The sequence below is a fragment of the Protopterus annectens genome, chromosome 14.part0 (assembly GCF_019279795.1).
Source record: "Protopterus annectens isolate FY-2018-M chromosome 14.part0, PAN1.0, whole genome shotgun sequence".
Lineage (NCBI taxonomy): Eukaryota > Metazoa > Chordata > Ceratodontiformes > Protopteridae > Protopterus > Protopterus annectens.
This window is the reverse complement of record NC_056748.1, coordinates 1,171,772-1,195,447: the sequence shown is the minus strand read 5'-3', so window position 1 is coordinate 1,195,447 and position 23,676 is coordinate 1,171,772.

Genomic DNA, 23,676 nt, shown 5'->3' with positions numbered 1-23,676 from the left:
ACCTACTGTGACACTCTGAACAAGTCACTTATCCAGACAGCACTCCCAAGTTGTACCTAATGGAATTACCCGGTTAACAGATGGATGTAAACAAAGAGCCTTGGCTGATGCAATCTATCACTTTACTCAATGAGTCAGCAAAAGGTCCAGTTTAATTGATTCTGGTTTCCCTTTTCTGCTCATTCTGGTAAGACAGCTGCATTATAAACTGTCAGGATTACTAAATTACAGGACAGGCAGTTATATACACAAGCAGAAGTCTCCAATAATAATTTTACTCTGTTGTGGAAACACTGGTTTGTGATGTTCAGATGAAGGTTCAGGGTTTGATTCTGACCTTTGAAAAATTGGCTAGGCTTAAAAGGGCCCAGAAGTGCAGATAGCCTAGTATTTACCTATGCACAAACTTGATCCTTGTTCCTATATAAACCTGAAATTGCATTTTATTAAAGGAAACAAGTCCTGCAACAAGGAATAATGATGGTTAAAAGACATGATTTCAAAGGTGATTATTTCCATACCTTTCAACCTGTTAGCACAAGAAATCTGGGCAAATCCAAAAATAATGGGGGGACAAAGGCCAAAAATAGGAACGGGTTTTAAAAAATGCTCTTACAAATTTAGAAAGTTGATAGAATAAACGGGTTTGTTTTGGCATGCTTTTTCTGAAAAATGTAGTCTGATATTCAATATATGTCATTATTTAGTGGCTTCAATCCTCAGTGATATTCCAGAAAACCATAAATTTTATGAAGAACAGACCAAAAATATGAGGAAATCTAGACATTTTGTGAAAATCTGGACAGTTGAGAGGTGTGATTATTTTCAATGGGAAGTTTAAAAGGGATAGGGCCAGAAAGTGCACCATGTTACTGATTTTCTTGCTATTAAACAATAATTTGGGGTTGTAGTTCAGACCTTCTTTTCCTGCTGTTTTGAACGTGTTGTTGCTGTTCTTGTGAAAACACATACACGAGCTTCTTCAGCTGGTGAGAAAACCAACAAAACTGTAACACACTTAAACCAGCATTGAGACTCTTTGCTCAGGTAGGTAATAGAACTTCTGTTTTTATTTCAGTTGTTATACACTATGTATAAGGGTTTGTGGATTACATGTGTTATTTATCTAATGGGAGGGCTTACAGAAAGAATGGGTATTTAACATAACAGATAAAAATTAGGAGACTGCTTTTATGTGATTTTAAAGGTGAGATGTGAGAAACTAAAACAGCAATCTGTATAAATGCAGAACCAGAAGACAAGGACCACCTGTGGACAATGCCCATTTCTGAAAGTAGCATATAAGTGAAAAGGTAGTTCATTAACTTAACATAGTTACTGTATTGTTTAATTAAGTCATTTCCTACAGTCACTTGATGGTTTAGGAGACAGAGGCACATTGTAACAAGAATGTAATTTATAGAGCTTATCTCAATACAGTGGACACCCCACTAAGTGACAAAAAATGAATTTCAAAAATGTTTTTTGTCTGAAGAATGAGTATATTTTGTTCATTTGATACATTCATTTTTTTTGTCAGAGCTTTCCCTTTAGAAGACTAAATAGTGCTATTAGCTTACTTTGAAATTTCCCAGTAATAAAAGCATATCTATCATTTTTTTTGTAATGCATTGACCTAAAGTTTGCTAAGATACATTCATATAGTTTGGTAGAATAACGGGGTACAATAGGACACAATATAGTGATTAAGGTACTGGCTTGTGAGGCTAAAATAAAAATGCTTCCACCCCATCTGCTCTAGCTTTTCTATAACTATGGGACCCAAGGACCCAAACAAGTCACAAAACTTTGCGGATCTCTGGGATAACCTCTGGCAATGGGACGTTTGTGTCTAGGTGGATCATTCTTGGCTTCCAAAAGGGACATGATCAAATTCAAATATGTATAATTTAATAAATATACATATAAAACATATATTCATGCAAGCATTCATAAATACATAAAATATGAGACTGGGATCTTTCACAGAAATTTATCAGCGCTTGCATGACAGTTGCCTAAGTAAAATAAATGATCTCAGTGTAATAAAGACAGAGTGAAGTACAAACTACAAATGGTGATGGGGCAGTAAGGCTTCACATGGTAGTATTTATGCATCCACTGAGACTGTGTCTGTCTTTCTTTATTTCTTCTTCAAAAATCAAGTATCGTGTACTGATTAATGCTACACAGTATAAAGTGGAACAGCAGCACTCAAATTTCATATTCCTCATCTACATACTGGGAGCATTCACTAGCAACTTCATTTTCTTTAGGTCACTGACTGCAATTTCAACACATTTAGCTTTATGTGAGATTTGTGGTTAAACAGTCTACCAATGGAATATTTGAAGATATTTTGTCAGCATTTAAGCAAGGTGGTATTTGGTTCTGTGTAAGAAAACCTCTTTTGTTTTTTTTATTTATATATGGTAATCTTAGTAGACATAGTCAGTTTTGTATAATTCATTTTTTTCCACATTTTGCTATATAGCAATTTTGTTCATTGCTTCCCAGTACTGAACTTTGGTGGACTGATACTCAAGACTGTATTTGAAATGTAAACATATTTATTTTTGGCATTGGGGTAACTATGAGCAAGACTGGAACATCCCTGTTCCTTTTAAAGGTCACATGTAGGTTCCATAATACACATGAGAGAAGTAGGAGTGTGTGGGATTCAAGCCTAGGTTTTCAAATGCACGATCTAACATTACAACGCCTGTCCTACAGTGTAAACTAAATTTAGAGTTTTTAATCTAAGTCTAACATGTTAACAAGCTTTGGCCAGGCCATCATAACTGTTAATGTAGCAAGTAGTTAGTGAAGTTTTGTATTAAAACAGGTGAAAAATCACTGACAGCAGATCAAATTCTAAATATCATTTCAATAATGGAAACGTAAGTGGTAAGGGATTGTCAGTACAAATCTCATATGTTTAGTTGTACAAATTACATGTACATGTGTGTACATTTATTTATATGATTTAGATAAGATCCCAATGTGTACAAATATTCCTCTGAACTATTATTAGCTGCAAATGCATGAAGCCATTTCCTCAAGTATCATAACAGGTTAGCACATGTACTCAGTAAACACTAGTTTTGAGCATCTGTGAAGTGCATTAAATCCTTTAATAGCATTTTTAGAGGGGTGCAAGCCCCCTGCACTTCCATATAGTGACAAAACTCCCACACCCCTATATATAGTATTCTCACACCAAGGTCGCTGCAGCTCAAAGAAAGAGTGATCAATTAAACACTAATACACAAAAAAGACTAAACTTCTTCTCCAAGACAGAGAGATCTTTAAGAATAGTTTAGAGCACAGCATGTGAGTCTCTACACTTTACTACAATGAGCAGGAAGCAAACACTGTATTAAACAACTTTCAACAAATTAAAAATGAACAAACAGGTTTCAAGCCCTTGAAGGAAGCCCACTACCAAATAAAGGCACAACAATTATGCAGCTCCCAAAGAGATTTGTTCTCTTTAATTTTATTTGTATAACTGTCTAGTTGAGACTTCACAAATTATTTTGTTCCATTGTGAGTTTTTGCCTTATAATTTCTTAGAGTAGGCTAAATTATTTCTATTTTTCTTTTAACACTGTATTTGTCTTGGTAGTGTCACAGGTTCAGTGGACAGCACTCTTGTTTTTAGTGCCAGGAAGATCTGAATGTTATAGAATCTGTCCCCACACTTTCCACTTAAACTCATATTCCTCCACTAACAGGAACAACTGCACCCCGGAGATACCCTCCTTCAGATTAAACCAAAGTCCCATTTGCCAAAGCTACTGGTTGCTTATGTGAATATTAAACTTCCTGCAACACTTGTTTATAAGAATAAAAGATTTTCTCTAGTATCCTGACCCTCCAGCTAGTATAAATACCACTTCAGATCTACCATGCAAAAGGACTCCAGAATCAACAAATGTCCCATGTTCAAAAACATGGAATGAGTTATATGTAAGATTTGAAAATGCTTCTGATATCAGGAGAAGCACCATACTTGTACAGGGAATGATGCTCAGTGAATTAGATAAGATGAACATGGACTGACCGATGAGCAGTTCCAAAAGTAAGTTATATCCAGGGGAGCAATTACTTATTCTGGACCGAAGCCACAGTTTTATTATTTGGGTCAAAAACGAAACAAGCATCAACCAAATATTATGACCAAAAAATGAAGGGCAAACATTGAAGACTGCTGAAACAGTAATGGAAATACGGCATCATGGTGCATTGGTTAACATGTCTGCTTCACAGCTCTAGGATCTAGGGCTCAGAGTAATGGAAATACGGCATCATGTTGCATTGCTTAACATGTCTGCTTCAGAGCTCTAGGATCTAGGGCTCAGAGTAATGGAAATACAGCATCATGGTGCATTGGTTAACATGTCTGCTTCACAGCTCTAGGATCTAGGGCTCAGAGTAATGGAAGTATGGCATCATGGTGCATTGGTTAAAATGTCTGCTTCACAGCTCTAGGATCTAGGGCTCAGACTAACTCATTGTCTGCATTCACCTTCCATGTTCTTCCCACATACGTTTGTAAGACCATGTTTCCTCTCACCACCAAACATGCTGCTTAGACTGTCAAACTAATCCAAAATTTCTCTAATTGCACATTTACTACTTCTGAGGAATAAGAAGTTAGAATTTACTGGACAAAAATCACAATAATGCCAGGCAAGATTTACCATGCACTGAAGAAAAGATCAAGTTGGAGGAACATACTTGCAATGAACACCTTTTGGTATAATTAATCAATCCACTATTCAATGGAAGACAATTTCTGTGAAAAAGCAAAGCTGACAGCTTAAAATCTAATGATCTAGGTGATACAAGGGTCAAATTGCTAATCTTTGCCATGCAGGGTATTTTATCTTGTGTATCTTCTAACGTAATATGACCTACTTTGAGATTGCATAACCCTAGGAGTACAGTGAATACATTCACAAAAGTGATCTTTCACTTCACTATGAATTGCTCAAACAATATCTAAATAAAATGCAATTTTATGGACAGTTTTGTACTTCTTATAACTGTTTGGATCCCTGGGTCAGATAGGATATCTGATTTTTTTTATAAATAAATAATATTTTACATCAGGCACTGTGCTCTTCAAATTCTCTTAACTATTACTTCAGATTGTATCTATTTTATAAGCTGTATGGGCCAGAATTGTAGGTATTTTTGTTTTAATTTATAAGTAATTTATTATTTCTGGATCTACTGCAGGTACTCACTTGCCATGGCTCACCTGCTCATTGCCAGTTCCTTAAAATGGCAAGCATCTGACCTTCTTGCAGGTTGATCTTACTGTACTCATATATATGCTTACCTAAAACCCTACCCCTAACCCTAAAAGTCTCAGTCACTCCTTAACCCTTATCCCAGACCATGCTCCTAAACCTAACCTCCAAGTTCTAATCTAGACCTTACTCTCAAAACTTAATATTCCCAGTGACTCCTTAACCCTAATCATAAACCCCACTCCCTAAGCTTATTAACCCTTATCCCAACCCCCACTCTCTAACCCTAAAATCTCATCACTCCCTAAGCCTTCCTAACCCTTATTCCAAACCCCACTCCTAACCCTGAAATTCCTAGTAACTCCCAAACCCTAATCATAATATCCACTCCCTAGCCCTAACCCTCTGTTTCTCTGTCATCCCTTTACCTCTAACCACTGAATTTCCATTCTGTCCCACTGCCTCCCCATGGCTGTTGTACTTACCTTGCTTAAACATGAACTGTTAAGCAGCAGCCTATGCAAGCTGCCTGGAGAACAAGTATCCTGCTGAAAATCTGTGGTCACTGAGCACCCAGAACTTAAGCAAATGAGTTATAAGCATTATTTCTTATTTGCTTCTCTGGCTGGTGTGCTTATATTCTATTTTTTTATCTATGTATCAGATTTAATTGTTCTTTGCGTTTCAATTTGTACATGTCATACAATAATGTTGTACATTTTTTCTGAACTCTGTATTTGTGTAATTAATTAAAGACAGAGTTACGATAATCAGTCTTATTATTACTGGCAATTACAATAGAATCCTTATCCTCCATCTGAGCTACTGCCAACTTGGGGAGATGGGATCACAGTTTAGTGTCTCATCAAAGATGATACCTCTGAAGTGCATCACTAGCTTGTTCTCAGCCCCATGCTGTACCAGAATATTGGTACTGGAGAGTAATTGGTGGGAGGATTTAACCCACTACCTTCTGATTCTTCCATCATAAAAGGCAAGTGTACAATTAACTATGCATTTGATGGGTTCTCCTCATTTCTCCATCCTTTTGACCTCATCGACCTTCATATTAAATGGCAGTTTCATATCATATCAAGTGACCTTGCTTCCTTCTTTCTGATTCCAGCATGTAAATGTGTGGCCCATGCAGTTTCTTTACAGTTCAGCTGTAGATTGCAGATGCTTGATATGACATTCTCATACCAAGGCTGATTGTATGTAACTGCCTGAGGTGGCAGCTGTTTATAAGCTGTTTCGCCCTTCAGGTAGGAGGAAGTTAATAACACAAACGGCACTTCTTAATGTTCCAGAGCCTCGTGAAGAAATTATGGTCACTAATACAGTACTTTTTATCTGTGTTCGTGATCACTCATGGTCTAGGGTCCAGTAATCTCTCAGTGAGAGTTATAAATTAAGGGAAAGGGGCTAAAACCACCCATTTTGGGAATGTTTTCTAATTTTTTTTTTTTTATTAACTTACATATACACTTTAGAACAATAACTATTAGTATTTCAGTCATTTATGTAGTTGGGCTGTTAGCTTCAAGAACTTTTTACCAGCAGATTTTGTTTCAAGGAATCCTCAACCAATTGTAGTGAACCCTTCATCCTCTAGCACAAGATCATCTTCATTATAGTAAGTGGTCAATGATGCCGCTTCACAGTTCTAGGATATTGGGACTGATTCTAACTTTCAGTTACTATGTGTGGAGTTTGTATGTTATATCAATGCCCTTGAAGCTTTTTTGGGTGGAATTACAGTTTCTTCCCAACCCATACAGACATACTTAATGTCTGGCTACTAAAACTGTGCATGTAAATTGCACATTATTACAGTCTTTGTTGTGGTAAAACTTGCTAGGCATGTTGAATTTTACCTATGGAAAATGGGAAAAGAAAACATTTGCCTTCCTTATGCAGTCTGTACCTTTCAGATGCCCTTTTTTTAGATTCCAAAGGTGCACACAGCAGTCTAGGTATAGCCTCATGGGTAAAGTGCAATGGAAGAATAATATATGGCTCTATTAAATGCACCCTATTTGCCATGCAGTTCAGAATTCCATTGTCCATTGCATAGGTCATACTGTGGTATATGACTCTGCTTAGGGGTGACAATCGTTCCCAGATCTTTCACCTCTCTCTCCTCTCCATACCTTTTTAGATATGTTTGGGTATACAAGTTAAAGAAATACACAGAGAGACCAAGCACACAGTATGAAGCCACTTTCTTACTGACCACCAAATGAGTATATACTGAGTGCAATCTGTGCATCTTGCATAAGCACATCCACCTTACAAACATGTGGTGGGCCTGCCTTTAAGAAGACCCTGCACTAGCAGAGCTCAGTGTACCGCATTAACCCACTTTTATATTAGGTTGATGTAATCACTTTACAAGGGTAAAGCAGTATTTCGATGTCCGTTCAATAACGTGCTTTGGATGAGGTTGCATATTCAGTGGTGGTATACATGCAGACCCTTATCTAAGTTCACAACTGTTTAACTCACTAGTTAAAATATTTGATGCTGAGATGTTTTTCTAAACCTCTGTGATTTTCTCAGTTCAGGTACTGTTTTCTGATTTTATGACACTTCCTTTCCTATACCTCTCAACATTATGTCATTATGAAGAGAGTTCCTCATTCTGAATCTTAAAAGTTCCATGTTCCACATTAAACAGGTTTATCACAAATTAATTACTAAAATTTGAAAAAAATATATTCATGGTAGATAATACTGAATGATGTTAATTTGTCAAAAGAGCCTTTTGTATGTAAGAAGTAACAGTTTTTAACCATGATGTAAGCTCTGTAAAAGATGCTGTTAGTAAATGTTCGATATTTTGTTCATTTGTGTCACGTTATGGCAGGTACTCTTCCACATTTGGAGAGGAGGGTTGGAATCTCTGTCAGTCCCACTAGTCAGCATTGCAGTCAGTTGTTTATAGTTAACCATCCATGAGAGGAAAAGGGCTCATTCTGTGCATTTATCATATCAGCCCAGACACCATCCCATACTTTCTTTGCTAATAACTGTCCGTGTTGTATGAAGCTTGTTGTCACATTACAGGTGTGTGATACACCTGCAACAGTATTACCAGTCTTGGGTTGTGAGTCATGTGATGGGTCTATATCACATAATCAAAGTATGACAACTTCGAACATGATATGGTCGAGATCATATGTTCAAAGTTGTCATACTTCGAACTCTAAAAAATAAAAAACAGAAACAACGTCCTGACAGCTGTAAGCAGGGGGACAAACCCCCCAGCACCCCCCCACAATTGTAGTGCGGTCTCAGAGTTGGTATATTTAAAAAGCAGGGGGTGTGGGGGGTGTAGCCTCTCATGTGGGTGGTGCAGGTGGGCTTGACCCCCTGCTTACAACCCTTTATTTTCTTTTTTGTTGTGTTTTTTTTTTACGCATTCGAAATTCTGTAAGTTCAAACATTTAGGTTCAAACATATGGTGTTCGAACTTACAGAATTTCGACTACATGATATAGACCCTCATGTGACTAGGAGGGGTTCAGGCTTGATAAAGTCTCCATTCTATGTGCATGTTTTGCATATTTAAAGGCCTCCTTCTTTAGCATCCAAAGCCTAGCTGCTTGACAATATGTGTCTATTAGACTCACCCACAGGTAAAATGCAATGCACCCACCAAGCTACCCCTTACCTAACTTAACTAACTGTTCATTATTCAGCGTCTAGAACAGTAAAGTCCCATCCCCATCTTCAGTTTCCACTGAATAAATATAACCACTTGTAATACTAAATAAATATCAGCATGTATATTACTTGTAAATACTTTAAATACTTGTTTATGTACTTGTCCTGTCAGATGTGTAAAGCTTTTTGTACATAAAAGTGACATTACTAACTATGAAGAAAGTAATTGTAATTGCTGGGAGGGTGGCCTAATGGTTAAGGTGTTTGCCTTACAAACACAAAGTGCAGGGTTCAAGTCTCCCAAGGGATAATTGGCTAGGCTTAAAATGACTCGCAAGGGCAGTTAGCCTCATACTAATCTATGAACCTATATGTATTTGATAGAAGTGAAAGCTATATAGCATCTGACAAGTATAGACTGCAACATGACTTACGAATGTCTTTTACAACTCTATGTAACACTATTATTTTTATTTAATTTTATTTCCACTTTGGAAAAGTAAATGTTTACATTACATAATTCTGTCTATATTTTTGTCTATTTAATGATTTTAATTAACTGATATTACTGATATGAGTGCTTGCTTTTGATCTTGTAATTTCAGTTGTCTGCCTGTAATTTCTAGTCCTTTTCTCCCTGAGCTTCTGCTGAAAAGGGGTGAATAACTCAGTTGGGCTTTCCTGGTCAACAAACATAAATAACTAAACAAAAGAAATAAATATTTGCCATTAAGTCTCCTCCACTGCAGATAGGATATTATACAAGAAGTAACATTTTCTTTAAATGTTGCTGTCAAGTATGGAAAAACTGTAAAATTAATTTTACCTTCCAGTAGGTTATTCCACTTTGCTGCAGTTGGGTAGGACTCCAAAAAGTCTTACAATGAGCTACTCCAAGGTCTTCAATGTAATTAAAGGGGTATTGTTGCAAGTAGTATGTAAGAGTGATATGCAAAGATGTAGTTATATTGAAAAGCAGATTTTGTACAATTAACAATACTGGGTACATTAACTTTGCTTACATTATTGTTATATGTACGTATATACAAATGGGAATTCTAAAACTTCTCGAATTATTGTATTCCAAAGTTTTGGAATATTTAAAGGGGCAATATAACAAACAGTGATTTTGTGTGGTATGCAAACGAAATGTAGCATTGACAATACAGATTTTTATCCAATGCATTGATGCAGTCTGTGTTGGCTTTGCTTACATTACAGTTATATGTATACATGCTGGCACATGACATTTTTCTACACAGTCTAATGGATATTCTTCTATTTATATATGGAACTAATATCCAGCGTACTTATCATGGGCAGTTCTGGATGGCAAACAGCTCTCTGTGTTAAGAACATGACACAGCTATGGACAAGACATATTTGTGGAAATGTACGCATGAGTACCAACAATGGGTGTCCTCATCAATCTTTAGAATGGAAGTTTTGCAATCCACATTAAGCAGCTTCCAAAGGAAGCCTCATAAATGATACAGGTGTATCTTCCATGCAAAGTGTTCCTGAACAACAACACAATAGTCATGTACATATACAAATTAGATCTAAAACATTATGCAGTCCAGTGGATATGATATGATAGATAAGCGGGCGTACCTTGGTAACAGGAAACTGTACCGACTCCCTATCTAGAGATAATCTCATACATATGCATGACTGAGAATACTACAGATTTGTATGATGTTTAGTTCCTTATTTAGTTCTCCCATGTCATATATCATTAGTGGGCCTCATTAGCATGCAATGTTTCAGAATATTATTCTCTACAACATCTGTACCTTCCCAGGGATCGATAGCACACAATACCAACATTGAGAAACACTTGCTGATACAATATTGTGTGTCAAAGTCAACAAGTTTTGCAGAGCAAGTCAGCTTCCACTGAAACCATCAGTAGCACCTTTCGTAACCCTAGCTCTAACCAACAGACTACTCAAAGTAACCACGCAACTCAACTGTACAGTCTTGCAGAGCATGCAGCCAACTTCCACTTCCAAGCTGTGTTTGAGAAGAAAACTAAATGATTATTAAACAGCTTGAAACCCTCCACATCTTCTTTGATTGCATTCCAACATAACTTTCTTAGGAAGACAGCAGACAAAATAACCAACCTCCTAATTTATATTGATAATCTCTCACTTTCTGCAGGAATTACTCCACCATTCCTGAAACATGCCATTGTTATACCTCTTCCTACCCCAGCCCCAAGCCCGTATAGACTAGTGAACTATTTCCAGTCTTTGCCCTCTTGCAGAAGTTTTTGAGAAAATTCTTTATAAGCCGCCCCTTAAACACTTTAAAGGAAAACTCCACCCTAGAACTAAAAAAATATGTTTTTTTTTCAGTCTATCTTTGTTTCCAGACCTATTTTAACACCTAAAAATCACTCTAAGTGCTTTATTTGTATTTTTAGCATGTTTACCACAACATGGCTACCGATGGGGCTTGCTATATCAACGTGATCTTCTTCTCCTTCAAGCCTTTCTCTTTCCCATAAAGCATTTCAAGTCTTCTTTCTATGACTCATGCCAGACATAAGGAAGTAACTGTGAATTCCCATGCCATTGACATACAATGGGAAATCTGTGACTCACTGTCAGTTTGTATTCCTTCTGTGCTAGGCCTGCTTCTTTTCTCTAGCTAATCAACCTCATTTATGTGTAGCTCAGAGCATGCTTTACAGTATAATTTGAAGTTATCCTGCAACAGCCAGAACAAAGGCATCCAATTTAGCTACAAGTCTAAGTGTTCTTTTGTAGTCCAACATGAATTGACACTCCCCTCCTCCCACACTGCTGCAGAGGTGTGAAAACTGTCACGGCAACTGACAGCTCAGAACTGAAAGGAAGGGAGTGCCATTTCAATTGTCTTCCCCTCTGCCTGCAGAATTATTTAGTTATGTGTTTAGCAACAGCAGAAATATTTAATCAATTGCAATTTAATTTTCGCAAGCCAGTTTCAGATAATTAATGATTATTTCATTGTGCTGATTTTTTATTTCCCCCTATTTCTACAAGACATTATTATGTTAACTTATTTTTGCTTTCCAATCTCTTTGAGGGACATCTGCCTAGTCACATGCTGTTTCTGTAATTCCCTGACATTTGCATCATCTCCACATATTTTAAAGGTCTCCAAAACAGTCAAAGAATGTACTGAAACTCACTGTATTCTAGAGTCAATGCAGTGATTTTTTTTCCAGGGTGGGGGGGTCCTGAATATTTTGTGCAAGTCTGCATCACTAGCATAATGCAGATAACTGAGCTTAATATGATCTTCTCTAATTCAGCTGAAACTATTTAGCAATCCTCCATTCCTGTATCCAGATTAGTAAATTTGCTTTGATGCACTCCCTGTCTTTGTGCATATTTATAATCCTACTGCTAAAGTGGTCATGTATTGAGTTAATTGGCAGCCGACACTACTCACCCAAACACAGTGTTTCAAATTTATCACAATACTAGTTTTGCTTGGGTCTCTTTAAAACACAAGAGACATGTGCAGTTTCCATGAAACACCACATAGCAGGGTTTACACCCTTCACTAAATTAAGGATTGCAGCATCCAATTTGCTGTTGTACTAACTAAACTTGTCAAGTCAGGCAGTAAGTACACAGGAGTGAAATGCTACTGTCAGTGTCATGAGTACAGAAAGACTTTTGCATCCATAATTTTCCTGTCTACCTTATTACAAGTCACTGTACCAGGCAGTGCTGTGTGGCCTTTTGAGAACATTGCGCATCTTAGTCTAAATTCTCCTAAATATTGCCATCAGTGAACAAAAAGCACACGTCATAGCACTCCTCTTCGTGTAAATGTGTGTAGGCCCTGCAACTTACTTCATACCTTAAATACATGTATCACATCACACAAACCCTTTTGCCATCAACTTTGCAACTGCTGCATAATGCTACGCTGTCTCACACTGTGCAGCAGACTTTAGTACATGGTCACACAAGTTACAATGTGTCAAGGGTACCAGCCATCATCATCTGCACTGGTGACAGGGAGCACATTACACAAAGGCTTGGACTATAAACACTGTTAGGAGGGCATAACTGCTACACAGGATTTTGAACATGGTGATGCCTGTGCCATGTCACCACACACTTGTTAATCAGGGTCATGTCTAACAATTAATGGCTTCTCAGTCATTGTGCAAGGGTGCCTATGGAAATGGGTTCCTGCTAGTTACATATGCTCAATGTTTTTTTTTTTTGAGTTACAGTACGTACTTCATACATACATACTGGGTTTGCAGAGTCTGATTCTTTTCTTTGCCTCTGTCCATGGACTTGTGAAATGCAGTGCTTTAGTGTAACGAACATACTCGCTTTAATAGTAAAGTCTTTCAAATAAAAATAATCATGCCACTACATATATGCAAATGTCCTGCACACATATAAAACTTATAATTCCACCATGCTTGACCTGCACTCTACATATCCTGTGGGTTTACCTGCATCTAGTGTGGCAAATTTTGGTTTCAAGATTTTCTATGCCATTAACCTATTGCCATTAACACATCTACCTCCCACCTGGTCCCACCACCTTTCAAAAAAGAATATAAAGCATAACACACAGTACACATAATGCCTTAAAACTGAGTCCCTCTACTCAGTCACCTATAGATTGCTGAGGGGTGTTCTATTCCTTTGTTTAAAAGGCATCCACAAACCCCACATGAATCTCATGCATGTTTGTAGATCAACCTGTTTCAAAAAATGGAATGTCTAGGGACCAGAATTTTGACTGACTAAATAAGAACATGCTGGAGATACAGATGTGTCCCAGAGACTGCCCCTCCTATGGAGCATTTTTCTCAACAATATTACCCAATTTAAGCCCGACCTAGACCATTGGATGGGTAAATAGAAATTTACAACAGGCTTGGCACCCATGCCCCTTATAGAAATAGGTAGCTTATAAATGCCTGGAACACTATATGCTATTTGGATACAGGATGTCACTATTCTTTCATGAAAACTTGGATAGGTTCACAAAGTTCTTCCAGCTCAGTAGGCTAGAAATATTATATTAATTGTAACACAGGAAAGTGTGTGTGTGTGTGTGTGTGTGTGTGTGTGTGTGTGTGTGTGTGTGTGTGTGTGTGTGTGTGTGTGTGTGTGTGTGTGTGTGTATATATATATATATATATATATATATATTGCATATATAGGGAGGAGAGGGAAAGACATACAACACGAGCATGTATATACCTGTGTGTGTGTGTCTGTGTGTCTCTGTCTGTGTGTGTGTGTGTATGTGTGTGTGTGTGTGTGTGTGTGTCTCTGTGTGTGTCTCTGTGCTTATTACTTCATTTGGATGGTCACAACTTCTTCAAAATAGATTGCAAACTGCATAACTGCAAGAGTTAGCAAAATTACATGCAGGTGTTGAAGGGCTACATCAGTGGACACTGAATATTTTATCAGTACATATAACACCACACACACATTATACATCACCTGTACAGATATGAAGTATGGTGGTGCTACATATCATGAAGGTGGAACTGTACTCCACAAGGAATCCTGCAGTGGAGCACCCTTCCTATAACATATTGTGGACATAGACACATCTGCTGCTGTGATGACACTTAACATGAACAAGCCTTGTATTTGTAAGGCTGGAAGATAGCATTTCCAACCATCTAGTTGTATCTCCTTACTAATAAAATATTTACTCACTCTTGTACCTCCTTAGTACCTTTATGCCCACTGTAACAATCGGCTCCCTATCAGTGATTTGACCTGTGACCACCCCCTCAATTCTATGTTTGTTAGTTGGAACACAAATGTAAAGAGATTAGAATACAGTTGAAGACAGCATAAACTTCCCTGGAAATAATCTATTTTATTACTGCAAATGTGACAGGCCTATATGCATCAATCTAAACACAAAAATTAATACTAGCCGTAGAGATGTCAAAGCTGCAGGTGTGCGTTACTGTAACAGGGGCAATAACAGTAGTGTAGCTTTTCATAAACATGGTCAGTATGTCAAAACTAATGAGAAGCAGTGATAATAGAATTAGATATTTGCAGTATTTGCATTGGGCAACAAAGATTTTTGATAGTATGGCATAAAGTGAAGAGTTCCACATGACTGTGGATATCAAGAGTGGGAAACCTATCCAAAATAAAGGAAAAAGAAAACGTCATGTTATCCCAAACATTTCCATGAATGAGGAATGAGAATGGACGCAATGCTGTTGAATCTCAGTAGCATACTCACACACTTGCATGTCATTATGTGGTCAACTGGATGTAACGCATACTGCACTTTTCCCCCACTAGCATGGTAGCATTATTTGTTGGACTTGCCCCTTCAATACATATTGGCACTCAGCACTATACAATTTGTTTTGAAGAATCCTTCAGCTTTAATTTTTCACCAGGAAAAGGGAAGCTATAAAATCACCCTAAGAAGCTTGAACCAGACTGGTGATCAGACAGGTGTCCCAGTTTTTTATTTGTATTTACTTGTTGAATTATTTTTTTGGTGTTCACCAGAATTACAAGCAAATCCCTTGTAACTCTACATTCTTAAGCAAAGTGTGGTTATGAGGCTTATGTATGTCTTCCACATGACACCCACTGTTTACATATGCATTTTAATCTTTGCTGCATGTCACATGTCATCCCTTGCGCAGCGGATCAGCTTTTTTTTTCTCCCTTATGTCACAGTTCTCTGCTTAATAGCCAATGTCTCCACCACCTTGAGGTTGGACGTGCACAATTACTTTCTTGATGGCCTACTACAGGTTCATTTCAAATGAATCCTGGCTCATGCTCACACTTCCCAGAATACTGCTGCCACATACTAATGCTTAACAGAGTTGCGCACATGTCCCTAGCTCAACATCTCATCCTGTACTCCCACAGCACCATGGGAGATAGCACTGCAACAGAAGAACTTCCCCCTCCTTGTGCTGGGTGAGCAGAATACAGCCAGTCAACTACAGCCTTCCGTGGCTGGGTCCTTCAGTGATCAAAGGAAAAATGTCAGAGCTCAACACCAAAATTGAAAGTTTGTTTATCCACACAAAGCTCTGTCTGGAACTCTCCCTTTATCAATGCAGATGCAATATATTAAACTATCCAAAAATATAAAATCTTACATTTTAATATGTTTATGCCACAAAATAGGCTTAATTGCAGTGGCACTCAAGACCAGTGGTTTATCAACATTTAATCTTAAAATCCAATTAAACTATGCTATCTCAGTAATATTTCTAAGATCACCACCTCCCAGTGTTTTATCAACATTTAATCTTACAATCCAATTAAACTATGCTATCTCAGCAATATTTCTAAGATCACAACCTCTGTCCCTTTTGCGTTATCTGTAACTCTAAATATAAAGTTATACAATGGACCTTTCTCAACAGTATGTTTAGCGAGTGAATTAGTAACATTCCTCCTTATATCTGACTAATGTTTTATTATTCTTTCCTGACACATTTCGGTTACATTTTCCTACATAAAAGCCGGAACACACAGTACAAGTAGCACAATTAATTATATTTTCAGTGTTGCAATTTGCATGCCAACAAAATGAAATACTTTCTTTTCAACTGGATGCATAAATTAAAGCAAATTTAAAATATGCTCACATCAAGAGCAAGTAATAAGAGCAAATGTTCCTTTTCTCGTACTAGTGATTTGATTACTCGTCTGATTCATTCCCAGAAAACAAAGTTTCAATTTTAAATTCTTGCAAATCTTGAAGGCAAAATGTGTTGCATGTCCTACAAATTAAGTGATTTCATGTCGCGGATACCACAGTTCCATGCAATGACATCAATTATTCCATTACTTTTAGTATTATAATGAGTAATGAACCTAACCAAATTATTTAACATTATCTGTCTCACCCAAATGAGTCATTTGATGACCTTGATGCATGAAATATGGTCTAGCCTTTGCCTGTCACTCAAATAATTTGTTGAGATACATTACTGAAAAGAGAAATAGCATATTGCGTAACTCTAAGTTCATCGATCATCCCAGTCATCTGTGAATTGTGTAAATATGTATTCGATTACACCTCCTTTTTTATAAATACTTTTAATTCATTAGCTTACTTCATATTATTGATATCTGAAGAAATTATTGCATCACTAGAATATGTTTAAATTTACAAAAAATGTGTTGTATGATCTAAATAAATTCCACCAAATGTACTGCATCTCCACTATAAATAAAACAAAAAATTCATCCAAAAACCAGTTTATGATGTTAGAATTATAATTAACTGAGGAATCCAAAATATATTAATTTCCCCAATAAGTGATAGCTATATTGGCATAATTATTGGCTACGGGAGTACCCATCCCTATGACAGAAATTTGATGATAGACGTCCTTCTCAAAAATAAATATATTGCCACTCTGTACCAAATCTAGTAGGAGACAATCATTTGAACCTTCCTTCTCCCTCCATAATCACTACTCATACAAAAATAACTCCTGGATAGCCTGTACACCATACAAATCAGGTACAAGAGTGAGTAGTAAATGAATATGCAAAGGTACAATAATATTTTCCGATACTTCATTTGTTTCATACCAAGAATATAATTTCTGTAAAAACATCCTTTATTAGAGAAAGAACTTGAATAATGGGGGAAGACACAAATTAGTATATATGGCACAACTAATTTCATTTTGTAACTGGAGCTCACATACATGATTATTCACTTTAAAAATGATGTCACGTACAGTCTTTTTATCTATAACTGTAAAGGCTTTAACATCACTCAGTATATATTAAAGACACATGCCGCCAGGTTGGCCAAACAGTATGACGCACAGGAGACACTCCAGGTGCAGTTAGAAATTGACAAGACCCCTATTCAAATTACAGCTAGGTACAGGCCTCCAAATTTAACTCAAGATGCCCAACTCCACCTATCTGGACCTCTTCAAATCTATCAAGATTCAATCCTTTACCCTGATCCTGGGTGAGAAATTATCCAACCATAGACTGGAAAAACTACTCATGTCAGAACACAAATGCCCAGAGATTCCTCTATTTTATCAGTGCAAATGCCTTGGAACAGATAGTCAGTAGCCCCACAAGAGGTGTTATTTTGGACTTGCTATTTGTCCCCCACCAATTATCTCTAGGGAATTAGGTCATCACTGGCTCTCAAAGAGAAAAAAATACAGCCTCCATAGGACCAGATAACATCCCAAGCTGCATCCTACATGAACTCAAGCATGAACTATGAACACCATAAGGCACCCTATTCAACCAAAGCCTGAGTACTGGCTCTGTCACAGCTGAGTAGAGGACAGCCACTATCATCCCTTTACACAAAGGTCATCCTGGAAATTATAGACCCATCAGCCTAACTAGACTGACCTGCAAGGCCATAGAATGAATCATGAACCTCATTAACAGGGACACTGGCAACCACAAAACACTTGACCCCACAACAGTTTGGCTTTGTCAAGGGGAGATCATGTCTGTTAAATCTGGTCGACTTCTTTGAGACATTCACCAAAGCCATAGATGAGGCGAAGATGGTGCACACTGCCTACTTTGAACTGTCCAAAGCCTTTGACACTATTCCACACTCAGGAATAACAGATAAAGTCTCTCAGGTATGCATCAATCCATGTGTTACCAGATGGGTAGTAAACTGGCTCACTGCTAGAACTCACCTAATCAAAACAGAGGAAGCCACCTGAAGCAGTAGACCCATAATGAGTGACATACCCCAGTGATTGCTCTTGGGGCCTCTGTTATTAGGGATATACTTCTCTGAGGTGCAGGGCAAAACCACTGGCCTATGGCTGACCAAGTTTGCTGGTGACTCCAAGCTGGGCATAGTCATCAATTCACCATGTGATGTGGATGTCCTCCAAGATGGTATCACCCAAATGACTAGTGACAGAAGCATGGTCTCAAGCTGAATGCCAAAAAATACATGGTCATCACCTTTGGGGAGAGTGACGTCTCCACATATCACATTAATAACAACATCCTAAGTACACAAGCAGTCGTGAGGGATTTAGGCACCCAGGTTGACGGCAACCTGACTTTTGGCCCACCTTGTAAGTAAGAGCATCTCATCCAGGGACAAAGATGATGACATCCCTGTATTGTTCCTTTATAAGGACAAGTCTTGATTACAGCACCCCCTTCAGCATGCACCTCACAAAGCACATGCAGCAGCTGGAGAGACCACCGAGGTTCCTCAACAGGAAAATCCAGGGCCTCAAACAGCTACCCTACACAGATAGGTTAAAAGCCCTGTCCCTCTACTCAGTTTCATACATAGTCCTCAGAGCAATCTCAAATCACACCTTGATGGGACTACTCCATATCAAGCATGTTAAGCTCCACTCGAGCAACCCTTATGTGCGACCTCAACCTGGTCTATGATATGAATAGGAATTGATGGCAAGACAGATTTCTGCCCCAGAGACTCCTCATCTGTGAAATGACTCCCTCTCCACATCAAGCAGAGTACGTCATTATCCCTTTTTAAGCACAGCCTGGATAACTGGATGGGAAACAGAAAAACTTCCCCTGGGATTCCACCTATGTCCCCACTGAACAGGGGCTTTGGGTGCTGACTTGTCTAAACATTGGGTAAAATATTGGCTAGGCTCATAAGGGGGTCAAAGCCAATAGCCTAGTAACCTCCTATGATCCTATGACCACAAGCCTCTCCAACTGTTCAGTAAGCTATCACTTGGTTAAGTCAAATGCCTTAATGGGCCCATTCTAAACACGTACTATTATTATCAGTCACACAATGACAATTATACAGCACAGCATTCATGCACATCTTTCAAAATGTTTTTTATCCTGACCAAAAAAAAACCTCCTCCCCCACTTATTCCCTATGTTTACTTTTGTGTTTTGCCCACTTATTATCCCTTATGTTTACTTTTGTGTTTTGCCCACTTATTATCCCTTATGTTTACTTTTGTGTTTTGCCCACTTATTATCCCTTATGTTTACTTTTGTGTTTTGCCCACTTATTATCCCTTATGTTTACTTTTGTGTTTTGACCACTTATTATCCCTTATGTTTACTTTTGTGTTTTGACCACTTATTATCCCTTATGTTTACTTTTGTGTTTTGCCCACTTATTATCCCTTATGTTTACTTTTGTGTTTTGCCCACTTATTATCCCTTATGTTTACTTTTGTGTTTTGCCCAATACTTGTTTTTCGTATTCCTACTCACCTACATTCCTCATTTCCTCACCATTTATATAACCAACAAGATTGTCACTTTGCTGTACACACCTACTTTCTTCTATATGATGACTACTCTGTTGTCATTCATCATTCAGGGTCATCACTGTGATGCTGGATTGCACACATAATTGCCCATAGCTGTCACTTCAGTCACATCCCCCAACTATAGGGCCATAGAACAGCCTAGGACCATTTTCTCCCCTATGTCTTCACCTTGCTTTTCTTTGCAGTTGTTTCAAAAGCAAGCCGGTGCTATTCAATGACTAACATGTTTGATTAGCTACTACCCACTTTGCCCAGTGACCTCCCACCCAAAATATTTAGCGCTATGCAGGTATGCAGTACTTACCTTTGAATCCCATCCTTAGTGTACTTTTTACCTTTAAATTCAGTATCATACCAGCTTAATCTCAGCTGAGTTAGATTACTTTTCTAATGATTCAACTCAAATTTCTCAACTGCTGAAGGTTTGGTTTCTACCTACAGCCTTTTCTTTGCCTTCTGATAGCTTTTTAAAGACGTTGCCTGTTACCTATTTTCAGTCAATCAATTATGCATTGGCTTTAAGCCCTTCAGTTGTCTACTGTAAGATCTGAAAAAATGCATATAATCAGGCAGTGCTCCTGGGCCTTCCCTAAAATTGGACTCAACTTGTTGGACAGCTGGGATGAAAAATTACAAAAAGTAATAACCTTTCAAATTTTTAAGCCCCTCCAAAGTCAGAAAACACAGTAGCCTATGATGAGTTATTCACAGAATCTCTGTACAACCCATGTCAGTGATTGCATAGAGACTGCTTTACCTACCAGAAGCCTAAAACTAACTAAAAAAACAAAAGAAAACAAAACCAAAAAATAAATAAATAAAATAACCCTTGTGGAATCCAAAATTACAAAGGTTGTACAACAAAATAAACAAAGTCATAGCTAAAATTATGATGTCTACCACCAAAAAAGATAAAACTTCTCTCATCAAACTGAACAGACACCTAATAGGACTGATTAAGTCTAGGAAAGCAAATTCTGTGGTAAAGATGGCATTCCAGTCCAAGGATAGCCATAAGAACTTTTTTAGCTAGTTTTGAAACCTCAAAGGCAGCACACAATAATGTGCCAAACTGTTGATAAATGGAGCCACATTCATGGGTCCATGAGATATAGCAAATCTTCTAACTGACAAATTCAGCTCCAACTTTACCCCCCACCCCACCCTCAGCCACCTCCCAGGAAAAGAAAATCCTCCTAAATAGACTGAAATGTGATCTTTCACAGCCACTGGTTATCATTATTCAATCATTACCTCCACTCTGGCTTTGTGCCACATGAATGGAAGACTGCAACAATCATCTCTATGCACAAGGGTAGGCCATCAACTGATCCCAGAAACTAAAGAATCATTAGTCTGACTAGTCTCATGTACAAAGACATGGAAAGAATTATCATGGAAATGATTAATAGTGCCATAGGAAACCTTGAGATACTGGACCCTACCTAGTTTGGTTTCATCAATGGCAGTTCCTGCCTACTGAACCTGGTAGACTTCTTTGAGAAGGTCACCAAGGGAAGGGATGAGGGCAAAATTGACCTAGCTAAGGGATTTTATACAATACTCCACTTGGGCATTGTAAACAAATTAATAGAATTAGGCATAAACCCTTTTGTAAGTTACCGGATCGCCAGCTGGCACACAGACAGAAAAGAGGAAGTTAGGATTTGGAGAGACCATTTCCACAAAGAGGCCAGTCTCCAGTGGAGTCCCCCAGAGCTCTGTGCTGTGTCGGCTCCTCTTTTGGCATCTATTTTTTTAGAAGTTAAGGCCAATGTCAAGGCTCTGGTTTACTGACTTTTCAGAGGATTGCAAGCTAGGAACAATCATAGAAACCCCCAACACACTAACATCTTACTGGAAGCTCTAACACAGCCAAATGACTGGTTCCAAAGCCACAGCTTAAAACTAAATGCAAAGAAATGCATAATAGTACATTTTGAGAAGTCAGCCACCCAATGAAGCTCTCTCATTGATAAACACCCAAAAGTTGTTACAGTAGAAAGGGATTTGGGGACTCATAGATAGTAATCTGACTTTTGACCAACGTGTCTAACACTGCAAGAAAAGCATGCTATGCCACACAACTTATATGTAAGGGAATGGTGTCCAGGTCCAGGAAAGTCATCGTGTCACTGTATTAAGTCTTCATCAAATCCATCATTGAGTATAATGCCCCCTTTGGTATGTGCCTGACCAGGCAAATGCAACAACTGCAATGTCCACAAAGGTTCCTCACAAAAAGAATACAGGGTATAAACACAATGTCCTCTGCAGATCACCTCAAAGTCCTATCTCTGTACTCTGTTTCCTATAGACTACAAAGAGGCAGTTTATGTCTGGCATACTAGGCATCCCTGGATTCTGCTCTAATGGACCTTTTGCATATCCACAGAATGAACATCACCAGAATTACTAGATATAAGGATTTAAACTTTACTTGCAACTTAAATAGGACATATTTGAGGGACAGATAAGTATCACAGAGAATCCCCATTCAATACAATAGGCTTCCCATCCATGTGAAGGAAAGCCCTTCCCCAGCCCTATTCAAATGCAAATTGGATTAGTGGATGGGAAATTGTAATCTCAACCCTGTTCTGACACCTGTATCTCTGATGGACAGAGGCAGCTATTAAATCACGGCCTAGCTAACATATACCCTCTTAACATAACCTATAAGGCACAATAACGTGGGATATATTTGGGTTGCATGGCTAGGATTATAAAGCCATCAATGGTCATTTGCCTAGTATAAAACTATGAACCTATGGATATTGGGAGGAAAATAGAGAAGCAATAATAAGCCTGTACTGAATCCAACATTACTGTAAGGCTTTTGCAAAATCTAGAGGTTTACAAAAAAAAAAAAAAACAGAATTGTCTGGGTGATACAGTAGGGACTTGCTGTTAACAGAAGGTAAAGATAACAGTGTAAGCACATCTACTGTGTCATAACTACTAGGTATAGACAATGCCAAATAGATCTATGCCCTGCCAGCTTGACACTCAATTGTGGCAGCAGAACAGTAAACAGTAGATAAAAAATAAATTAGTTGTGAAATTAAATTTCAGATCTGTATCTTCACAGCCACACCAGCAAGGCTGTTTTTAAAGTAAGTTCTAACTACTTTGCTGGAGCGGAGACTTGAGCTCTAGATTTAGACTTAGAACTATTGTTATACTACAGGTGAGATTACAGTCTTCAGCCAATACCAAAATCTCCTGTTCTGATTCTTGCTGTAATACCAAGAGAATGGTGTGCAAGCTTTGTGAATGAACAGCAGGGACAGATATTCTGCTCAACAAGGTGGTCTAGACTAGGCTTTCTAGATCCATCATTTTGTGAACCCTAAACAATTAAATGACTCAGACTGCATTCCGGTACTATAACCACACTTCTCCTTAGGGTACAACACAGAGCAGGATTCATAGATGTGTCAAGCAGCTTAGGCTTGG